Source organism: Henckelia pumila, chromosome 4, assembly GCF_033568475.1.
Source record: "Henckelia pumila isolate YLH828 chromosome 4, ASM3356847v2, whole genome shotgun sequence".
Taxonomy (NCBI): domain Eukaryota; kingdom Viridiplantae; phylum Streptophyta; class Magnoliopsida; order Lamiales; family Gesneriaceae; genus Henckelia; species Henckelia pumila.
The window spans coordinates 77569563-77581679 of record NC_133123.1 but is presented as its reverse complement, the minus strand read 5'-3'; the positions used below and the strand labels follow the sequence as shown (position 1 = coordinate 77581679).

Genomic DNA, 12117 nt, shown 5'->3' with positions numbered 1-12117 from the left:
AGTATTTTAAAACTTTTGCTAAACGAGTTGAGAATGAGAAAAATCTTTCAATAAAACAGATCCGTAGTGACCACGGAACTGAATTTCAAAATGAGAATTTTTCAAACTTTTGTATAGAAAAAGGCATCGGTCACAATTTTTCTTGTCCTAGGACTCCTCAACAAAACGGGGTCGTTGAGAGGAAAAATAGGACACTAGTAGAGATTGCAAGGACCATGTTATGTGAGCATTCTCTACCAAAATATTTTTGGGCTGAAGCAATGAACACTGCCTGTTACATCATCAATCGCGTATCAATAAGGCCAATTCTCAAGAAAACTCCATACGAGTTATGGAGGGAGAGAAAGCCTAACATTTCATTCTTTCGGGCTTTTGGATCTAAGTGCTTCATTCACAACAATGGTAAGGACAACCTTGGCAAATTTGATGCCAAATCCGATAAAGGTATTTTTCTTGGGTATTCTACTACAAGTAAGGCTTATAGAGTATTCAATAAGCGCACCTTACTTGTTGAAGAATCAATGCATGTTATTTTTGATGAATCTATGTCTACTATTGTTCGCACTAACAATGATGATATAGAAATACTTGAAGAAGAGATGGTTTCCTCAAGCTTAAATGATATAGATGCTACAGTTGAGGAAACACCACTTCCCAAGGAATGGACACATCACAAAGATCATCCTAAAGATCTGATAATTGGAAGTCCATCAAAGGGAGTATCTACTCGCTCTTCTCTCAATAATATTTGTAATCATCTTGCTTTTGTTTCTCATGTTGAGCCAAAATGTGTTGATGATGCTTTACTTGATGATTCCTGGATTATTGCTATGCAAGATGAGTTAAATGAATTTAAACGCAATAATGTTTGGGATCTTGTTTCTAGGCCGCATGATAGACCTGTGATAGGTACTAAATAGGTGTTTAGAAATAAACTTGATGAGCATGGCACCATCACTAGAAATAAAGCTAGGCTTGTTGCTAAAGGATATAGTCAAGAAGAAGGCATAGATTATGATGAAACTTATGCGCCTGTTGCTAGACTAGAATCCATTCGCATGCTACTTGCTTTTGCTTGCTCTAGAAATTTTAAATTATTTCAGATGGATGTTAAAAGTGCTTTCTTGAATGGTGATTTGAAAGAAGAGGTCTATATTGAACAACCTGATGGCTTTGTTGATAATTTGTTATCTGATCACGTATATAGACTCAACAAAGCTTTGTATGGATTGAAACAAGCTCCTCGAGCTTGGTATGAAAAACTCTCTTCTTTCCTTATTACCAATGGCTTTACTAGAGGAATTGTTGATATTACATTGTTTACTTTATCTAGAGATAATGATTTGCTTATTGTGCAAATTTATGTGGACGATATCATTTTCGGTTCTACTAACGAAGATCTTTGCCAAGAATTTTCTAAGCTTATGCAAGATCACTTTGAGATGAGCATGATGGGGGAACTTAACTATTGCAAATCAAGCAGTGCAAGGATGGGTTCTTTGTGAACCAAAGCAAATACATTAAGGAGATTCTAAAGAAATTCGGGATGGAGAACACAAAATCATCATCCACACCGATGAGCACAGCAATCAGACTCGACAAGGATGAAAATGGTAAAACTGTAGATCAATCTTCCTTTCGTAGTATGATTGGCTCCTTATTATATGCTACTGCTAGTAGACCGGACATTATGTTTAGTGTTTGCTTGTGTGCACGATTTCAATCATGTCCAAAGGAATCACATTTGTTCGCCTTAAAACGCATTTTCAAATATCTTTCAAATACTCCAAATCTCGGCTTGTGGTATTCGAAAAATTCTTTCTTTGATTTAAAAGCATATTGTGATGCCGACTTTGGTGGATATAAGGTGGACCGGAAAAGCACTAGTGGAACCTGTTTCTTTTTAGGAAACTGTTTGGTTTCTTGGTTTTCCAAAAAGCAAAACTGTGTTGCGTTATCAACGACCGAAGCCGAATATATGGCTGCCGGTAGTTGTTGTGTGCAAATTCTTTGGATGAAGCATCAATTGCTCGACTATGGCGTCTCTTTTTCAAAAATCCCTATTTTCTGTGACAACACTAGCGCCATATGTCTTACAAAGAATCCGATTCAACATTCGCGCACCAAACATATTGACATTCGTCATCATTTTATTCGTGACCACATCGAACGAAATGAAGTTGAACTTCAATATGTTGACACTAAAAATCAAATTGCCGATATTTTTACAAAACCACTAGATGAAAATACTTTTATTCGTTTGCGTGGTGAACTTGGCATGATTGAGTTGTAATCACTTGTGGACATAAATAAATTTAATGTCATATTAAGGGGGAGCTTAATATTAAATTCGAGCAAATTAATTTTGGATAATGCAAATCAATTGTATTTATTCAAAATTAAGAAGCTCACATTCTTATGTGAATTATTTGCTTAAATGTTAAATAAAATAAATTTTAAAAGAGTAGAAATCATGCATTCTTCCTATGGCAGATCGGAACCACCGCTCCAGATCAGAACCACCGATCCAGATCGGAACCACCGATCTGTATCCCGCCACTTTTCATCTTGCGCGGTAATTTTTCCCTCCTAGATGCGGATCGGAACCACCGATCACGATCGGAACGTCCGATCCCCATCTAATCCGACTTTTCAAATTACTTTTAACCGTCTTATCTTTAATTACCGCCTCAGGATCGGAACGTCCGAAGCATGTTCGGAGCTTCCGATCGACACGTGGCCTTACCTCAGTGGACCGCACGATCGGAACAACCGATCCAGATCGGAGCTTCCGATCGTTCCATCCCCTATAAATATCAGATCGCTCATTCCGATTTCTTGCACCTAAAATTCTTCTCTTATCTCTATTTTATCCGATTCCAACATATTAAAATGCCTGTCAAACGCCGTCGCGATCAGGCGAGTTCTAGTCGTCCTATTATTGTCCGTGATCCTACCCAACCAGCTGTGTCTAGGCCCATACCTGATGATTATTTACATCGTCAGATTCATCCGGGTCGTATCTTAGATACTACTTACTTGGCCCAATCCCATCTCCTACTGTTGAACTTAATCAATGTTCAACATTGGGATTCCTTTTTTCAGCCATCTGTCCCCGACCGAATCTTTCCTCCACTAATTCACGAGTTCTATGCCAACCTTGAACTCGAATTAGGGCATGGTGATATCACCATTGCCACCATCGTTCAAGGTAGGCATATCATTTTTTCTTCTGCTGATCTGTCCTCCTGGTTTGATCTTCCCAGGAATGGACCCGGTGAATACTTTTCCCAAACTTGGCCACAAAATGATCCAAACTTTGATCGTGATCTCTTTCTTTCTACTATTCTCGGTCGTCAAGCCACTGCTGCTGACGATCGAATCCATCTCAAGAGTCTTTGTCCTGATTTCCAAATCATTCAAAAACTCATCACCACATCCATAGTTCCCCGCAGTGGAGACCTCTCCACTTGCAAATATCTGGATTTGTATATTCTTTTTCATATCATCTCCTCTTGACCTTTTAACCTTCCGCGCCTTGTTATGCAGACTATGCATCACACAGCAACGACGGCTAAAAAGGTTTCCTTTCCTTTTGCCCGGTTTATTAACCGGATTTTGAGTCGTTTTGATATTGATTTTGAGGGGATCCCTTCTCTTGAAATCCAGTTGAGTCATATCATCAACCATCAGTCTATTATCAGGATGGATTTATCTTGGAATCCTGTGTATTCTCGATGGGTTGATGATCCTAGTCGAGCTTTTTCTAGATTTTCTCCTATTTCTGATTTTCATCGAGACTTTTCCTCTCTTCCTCACTCTATCCAAACCAAAGGCTTTCCGACTGGTCCGCCCAACACTGATATTCCATCCTCTTCCAGTTTTGAGGCCTTTGCGTCTACCATTGGTGATCTTCCTTTCCAGGCTCCTGAGGTCCCTCCTACACCAATAAACCAATTTCTTAGCGACCGACTCTTCGAGGCTCTTCATCGCATTGAGACGAGTATGCACACTCATTTTACCGAGTTTACTGCTAGAGTTGCCTCTCTGGAGACTCGATTTGATGACTTCGCCGCTCGCTACCCTCCTCCGCAGCATGATGATGACTCTTAGATTTTTATTTGTATTTTTTTCTTTCTTGCATTGTATTAAAAATTTATTATTGTAAATGAAATTGTTGAGTATTTTTTTTTATTCTATGTTTCATTACTTTTTGTTTATCACAAAGGGGGAGAATTAATGGTTAAAATATTAATTAAGATAAAATTTGTTTATCTGATAAAATTTGTTTATCCGTTAAAATCTGTTGCTTAATAAAAATTGTTTATGATTATCGTTTATTTTATCTCCTGTTTTTAACCAAGTTTTGTGATCATCAAAAAGGGGGAGATTGTTACGCCTTAAACGCATATAAATCTCGAATTATGAGATTAATGTTTTTAATGCATTAACAAAGTCTTATTTCTCTATGTTTTGATGATTAACAAAACTAGGTTAAAATGTTACTAATATTTACATTGAGCTTATTACAGAGTTAAAATTTTCAAAGATGAATTAATACTAAATTCATACTCAAGATCAGAAACACAATTCGAAGAAGTTTACTACTATGGGATCGGAAGCTCCGATTGGCGATCGGAACCACCGATCATGATCAGAAGCATCTTCGGAAGCTAAGGGTAGATCGGAAGCTCCGATCTTGGTTCGGAAGCTCCGATCTATTTCAGGGATTTTTTTTATTGGTCGGAATGAGGAACGGAAGCTACGAAGAACAGGTTCGGAAGCTCCGATCGTGATTCGGAAGGTCCGATCAGTTTCTATGTAAAATTATATTGTTCGAAAGCAGATCGGAGGCAACGAAGTGAAGCAGATCGGAAGCTCCGAATAGGATCGGACGTTCCGATCCTGAACGGCCGCCTGATAATCTTGTCCGGAAGACTTTTTCCCGACACCATATTTATTGCGCCGATCGGAAGCTCCGAAGTGGATCGGACGTTCCGATCCAGTACACCCGCGTGTCTCAGAATTCAAATTTCGGAAGCTCCGATGCAGGGATCGGAAGTTCCGATCGATGTCAAAATTTCAGCTATAAAAGGAGGCATTCCGAGGCCATTCAAATCATCCCAACATCTTCAAGTCTCTCAATCCTCTCAAGCATCATTCAAGTCATTTGTTGAGCAATTTGTAGCCCCTTTTGAGTGTTCAAAATATATTCACATATCGAATTGTATTCGGGGTTGTAATATCGAGGGTTGTAAGTTTGTGAGTTGGTTGCTCGGTTTTATAAACACTTGTGTGTGAAGCCAAGTGTATTTTACGAGTGTTGAGGCTATCCTTGGAGCCCTTAAGGCCAAGAGTGTTGAGTTGTATCGGCGCGGTGATCGTGTCAAGTTGTAAGGCTATCATTGGAGCCATCAAGGCCAAGACGTTCGAAGTGCTAGTGGATCCTTGGTTAATCGACTTAACCAAGAAGGGGAGACGTAGACGATTTATCGTCGAACTTCCATAAACATCGCTTATCCCTTTTACTGCTTTATTTACATTACGCATTTATTTACTGCACTTATTATTTGATTGCTTAAGTCTTCCGCTTGCGTACTTGCATAATCGCTTTAAATTGCTAAAGTTGCCAATAGAACCTAAATCTCCCCCCCCCCCCCCATTAGGTTCTAACACAATCTAAAAAAAAACTTCAGACTGAGTTATTCTTAAAAAGGTTATCAAAGATATGGTTAACACACAATATACTTTTTCAAAAACACGCAATATAATTATTCTTGTGAATTGACCTGCTTCTTTGGGAATTATTTGTAATTGATATAATCACTTGGCAAATAACTACTAAAAAAAATACATACTTATTCCAAGTAACACTACAGTAGGGAATAAAATAGATCATGTCTATTTTTTTTTTGAAAAAAAATGATTCATTTAAATTTGAAGATTCAAAAGAAGATGAATAGAATAGGCTTGTATTATATCATTAACTTAACAACAAGTACAACATTTGATATAACGTCAAATAATATATCATTTTTAACCAATAGAGAGCAAAAAATAACATATTCAAGTTTCTCATTTAAAATCAGCAACACAATAAGCTCTGTCTCTTCTAAATTATCTTGAGGAAGTTGTTATGATTCAAACTATCGATCATGTCCCTGAAGCTTACCTACTACTGCAATCACAATCAAATTTAACAAGTTATAAATAAACAACACCATATCTTATCATATATATATATATATATATATATATATATATATATATATATATATATTTAAAACATGAATACAAAGTTGTAGAAATATATATAGTACTTCTTATGAGGATTAATGTCCCATGAAGGGCTAATTAGCTCATGTAAAATCTTCACAGCCTCGTCATGGCTCACCGACGATTCGACTAAAATGTATCTTCCATTAGCTGATGAATTCTCAAAAGCCAAAACATGTGCATTCGCCACATCCCTAACATCAACAAATTGATAGTCGGGAAATACATTTTTTCCTGCAAATTCATTCAAATAAGATAATTAACCACATACAGATACTTTGTTAGTTGTTAGTTGTTACTATTATTGAAGCTTATATATATATATATATATATATATATATATATATATATATATATATATATATATGCAGTACCTTTTATGAGGTCCAAGATAAAGCGAGACGAATTATTGAGAGTTGGCTGAAGGAGAGGATCGATCACGAACCCCGGATTCATCACCACCAAGTCAATCCCATTCTGCTCTGCATACTTCACCGTACTTTGCTCTGCTAATGTCTTGGCAAGCCAATACCATTGCTGAAAGAAATAAAATAAAGGCATTCATAAAAACTGATAATTTTTCACCAAATATATATATATATATATATATATATATATATATATATATATAAAGTGCAGATATATATATATATACAAAAAAACCTTTGTTTCTTTTCATAATTCGATGTCCGAAAACCAGGTCTCATCCATTACAGTACCCGGGCCACGGGGATTTCTGTTGAGTATCACTGCAGCTATAGAAGATGTCACCACAACTCGTTTGATAGACGACAATTTGGCGCATTACTTGAGCAAGCTAAGCGTCCCGTTCACCTCTGGTTCAATCAGTTGTTCCTGATAAATTTGTGCCACGACTTGAAATATATACTAGCTGGCTAACTGGCAACGAAAACAAAAACAAACAAGAACATATATATATATATATATATATATATATATATATGCACGAACGAACCTGTGGATCAGTAATGGAATACAAGACGGGAGATGCAGTGTGAAACACACCTACACAATCATGTACGATTAAATCAAAAGACCCTTCTTTTATCAAGTCGGCTTCGAACAGCTGCAGTCTCTCTTTGGCTCCTTCCAGTGCTTTTAGGTGCGCAACTTTGTTAGGCTCCCCTGCGTATTTTTTCGAGATGTCGAGTACACTGTAAGAAGCATAAAACCAAACACCTTGCGGGCAGAAGTAAGTAACCCATGCAGCATCAACAGTGTAAGGAAGAAATCTACCACAAACAAATGTAAAAACACCACCACAAGACTCTAAAAGACCACCAAAACCTACATTCTAGCAGAAAGCAATATCAAAGAAACACAGATCACGCCCTGCACAGATTTGTGCTCCTGCGAAATGGCAGCCCACAACAACTAAGCCCAATAACAGATGGAAAAATTAGCTAATGTAGTGGAAATCAAAACTCACCCTAGTCAAAGCAATCGCAACTTGTTCGTGAATGATAAAAGTTGGAGAATAATAAAAGTTTTCGGGAACATTGGTTACCTTCTTGGCATATTTTGGCATGGCTTGGTGGATGCTCACAACAGTGGAAAGCTCTGTGACCCGTCAAAACTTCCCCAACCATTCTCGAAAACAAATCGGCACTCATAATCCCGGTCATCTTCTTGACTCATTCAGGATGGAACTCGAACATGGAGAGTATTTCAGAAGGCGTACCGATTATTTGCTTTTTCTGGTAATTTTTTGCGGAGCAGAAGACGAATTGAAGATCGAGGGGATGTGACGCGGGCGAATATCGCGAAGACGGTGAGAGCTTTGATGGGGATCTAGGGTTCAATCGATTTTTTTGAGAGCCAGATAGCTGTAGTATATTTAATTATAATTATTTCTTTAGATTTTAAACAAATTAAAGAGTTGTAGTATAAAAAGCGTTGTAAAAGAAATAAAAAAACGCACATCCACAACATTTTTGAATAAAGTGTTGTAAAAGAAATAAAAAAAAACGCTCATCCACAACGCTTTTTAAAAAGCGTTGTGGATGACAAAAAAAAATGTTGTCTTTTATATATTAAAAAAAAGACAACACTTTCTCATAAAAGCATCGTGTTTCTTTTTTTAACAACGCTTTTTGTAAAAATCATTGTCTTTCAACTGTTGTCAATGATTATTTTTGTTGTAGTGAACTTGCATGTCTTTGTTCAAAATTTCCACAAATCAGTTCAATCCAATTTTCAGGGGATTTCCAAGCAACTGATAAGCCTCATATCTCTTTCCCAGAATATCTTGTGACATCAGTTTGAAGCTCAAGCCTCAGTTCATTCTACTTCAGCAGCTCATCCACCATCTCGCAGTTCTTCAAAGCACAGATCATCATCCGATCGAAGATAAATCATTTTATGATGTTTCAATCTTCTTATGTTATCTAAAGATGTATCTTCACCTTTGTTGTTAGTTTATCAAAAAGGGGGAAGATTTAGAACAAACTGACAATTGAATATATTTGACCAAAATTAGTATATATTCACCCATTTTATTGCTTGTTATCTCAAAGTTTTGATAAACATAAAAAAGGGGGAAATTGTTGGAAAATTTAGTTTTGATGTTTACAAATTACAAAGCTTAAAAGAAGGCCAAACTAATCAAGCAACTCTAAAGTGCTAAACTGATATTTGGAGCTAAACTACTTCATGCTCATTCACCGCGCTCAACTGGCCAAAGATGCTAAACTGATTTCAACAGTTTATACTCGTTAAAACCGACTTCATCAGTTTACTCCTATCCAGTCAATTACCATGCCTTTTATGGATAAGTTCTTTCGTACTCTGACATTCTCTGTAGAAGGAAGTGCCGCGATGCAAAGGGCAATGTCGGCTCCAGAATTTGTTGTTGATAGTGACAAATCCAACGGGAATAATTCAAAACTTTATCTGAAGATTCAATTTGAATTTATGACCGTTAACAAACAAAGAGTATAAATAGAGATCTTGATCGATCAAAGGAGCTCTCTCACGATCTGCGATTTTTGCTATTTTACGAGAATATTCAAAGTTCTATACGCTCAAGATCTGATCATTGAAGGATCATTTTTATGCTAAAGATTTTGAGTTGTATTCATCTGTATTCTATCATCAATCTAGGACTGAAACTGAATTATAGTACTAGGAGTTCTTGTTTAGGCAGTGTTAAGTCCTAAACTGTATCGGGATTTTGCAAATTACTTGTAAAATTCAAAGTTTTCTAGTGATATCCTTTTGAGGCGGAAAAATGGGTGACATAGGAGTATTTGAAATCTTCGAATATCCATAAACATTTTCTTGTGTTATTTTAGTTTACCCTATATATAGATTTCAGCATTCAAATCTGTAATTTGACCCCCCTCTATACTTTCAACCGATCGAGTAATTTGATAAGCTTTCAGTGTTCAAATCTGTAATTTGACATATTTTCGCACATATCTTTGTTTGTTAAATTACATCAGACATTAAGATAAGTCTAGAAGTCAGTCCCTAAATTGATCGAGTTCAATTGTTTTATACTAAACTGCTTGAAAGTTTATTCAACCCCCTCTATACTTTCAACAGATCTTATCAACCCGACTTGCGGATAAATATCAGTGAGATCGTCTCACAAGAGGCCTATTAATTTATTTATAGTATTAATTTATCTATTTTTATTATTAATTTTTGGCTAATTAAATTTCTGTAAAGAAAGTAAATTTGAACCAATTGTTTTTGTATATTATTATTGATATATATTAATATTTGGAATTGTGAACCAATTTTAAATGAAAAAAAAAATTGAAAAGAGTTTACGTGTAGTAAAAACTCTGTTTATATATATATATAGATTATCGTATATAACAATATGAAATTTTTCACCTATATATAGAAATTATTAACTGAAATTAACAAGAATTCTTGGAATGCCGTGGGCATTCTTGATTGGTGCTGAGCTAACCTTTTCAATTCTTCTCTTTTTGGATGAAGCAGTCTGTTCTCACCTATTGATAGATAGCAGGTTGCTTCCAAGCTCAAACCATTTGAAACTGAATTGCTAGGTTCCGAGCTCTTTTTGAGCGAGAAACAGGGATCCTAAAAAAAAGGAATTTCTTCTGTATGGAAAGAAAACTACCCTCCCCTTGATTTTACTTTGAATGAGCCCATCCGGCAGGGGGTGGGGAGCTTGAAGAGCGAAGCGAGCCGCTCATCGAAATTACTGCCTAAGCATACTTTTTTTCACCTATATATAGAAATTATTAACTGAAATTAAAAAGTAATGATAATATCCGATCTAATTTTAAATCGAACATGAGACATTATCATATAATGTATTATTGAAATTTTCACATATATATGAACATAAAAGTTAAATTAAAAATTAGTGATAACGTCTAATTAAATTTCAAATTTTGAACTGAAAATTGGTTTGTACCATGTATAGCATTTATGAAAAATTTCGCAAATATATTAACACAAATAATTAAATGAAATTAAAATGATTATAACACAATATCAAATTTTAAAAATTAAACGGACTATTGTGTATTATCATATATAGCGTTTATGATAATTTTCACACATATATGGACAACAAAATCAACAAAATTTAAAAATAGTGATAACATCCTATTAAATTTCAAAATTTGAACAAAAAATTGATACATTATCATATATTGTATTTATGAAAATTTACATTATGGACATAAAAAATTAACTGAAATTTGAGACATTATTATATATTTATATAAAATTTATTTTTCACATATATTTAGTGACACAAAAATTAATTGAAAATATTTAAATATATCATTTTATCAAATTTTGAATCAAAAATTGGTATATTTTCATGTATAGTATTTATGGATATTTTTACACTCGAAACAACTAATTGAAATCAAAATAATGATAATATCCAATTAAATTTCTTGAATAAAAAATCATCATCATCATCCTCATTATATATATATAACATTAATTAAAATAATTTCTTTTTTAGTAATTACGTTTTGGCGGAAAACTACTATTTTTAGTAAAAATTCTGTTTTCATATCTATATATATACTATTCTATAAAGACTGAGTGCCTTATAGTAACTATTTTTTGATGTGTCATGAGTCATGATACATCAAAAATCATATTCCAATTCTACTATTTTTGTCCATTTTTTTCTCAACTTTTTTTTTCCCACTAACATCTTTCACATTTTTTTTCAACCAATTTGTATCATTTTTCCTTCTGTGATTATATATTTTCAAACGTATATATCTCAAATATCAATTTGATTATATTAAAAATTTAAATTTATATTATCTTCTCAATAATTAGTTTTCAACTATTAAATAATACATTATTTCATAAATAAAAACTCATAAAATATTCATGTATTATATTCCACACGCACTCTCACTAGTATATATAGATTATTATTAAACCTCGTGTGTATGTTTTAGACTGTGTTGAATGTTACTGTTTTTCAGGTTTTGGAGGATCTTATTTATGTTACCTCCAAAGTCCAATTTGCTTTTGGAATCAGTAGTTCATACTTGTGGACTTCCAATTTGGCAATTGGATTTATATTAATTTTTAATGGATAATTTACAATGTGTCATTTGCTTCTTTTCATGTCTACTATTACAACAATAAATCAAGCACGTTGCCCACATGGGCATAAGCGAGTTGTTAAGGCCTGAGGTGACGTGAGAAAAAATTTTCCAGCGTTGCGGGTTCGATCCTCGTGTGGAGTATATTTCTCATTGAAATATTTGGGGGTATGCTCTGGGGGTTGGACCATGTTGTTCCCTCCCTCAGGTCCCTGCCTACTCGTGCACATCCCTCGATTTAACCCTCACATGAGCC

At 34.9% G+C, this 12117-nt stretch overlaps 1 pseudogene; it reads right to left on the bottom strand.

The window, feature by feature from the left end:
• Positions 1-6280: 6280 nt before the first annotated feature.
• On the bottom strand, positions 6281-7886 carry LOC140861287 (phenylacetaldehyde reductase-like; annotated as a pseudogene).
• Between the last annotated feature and the right edge of the window lie 4231 nt (positions 7887-12117).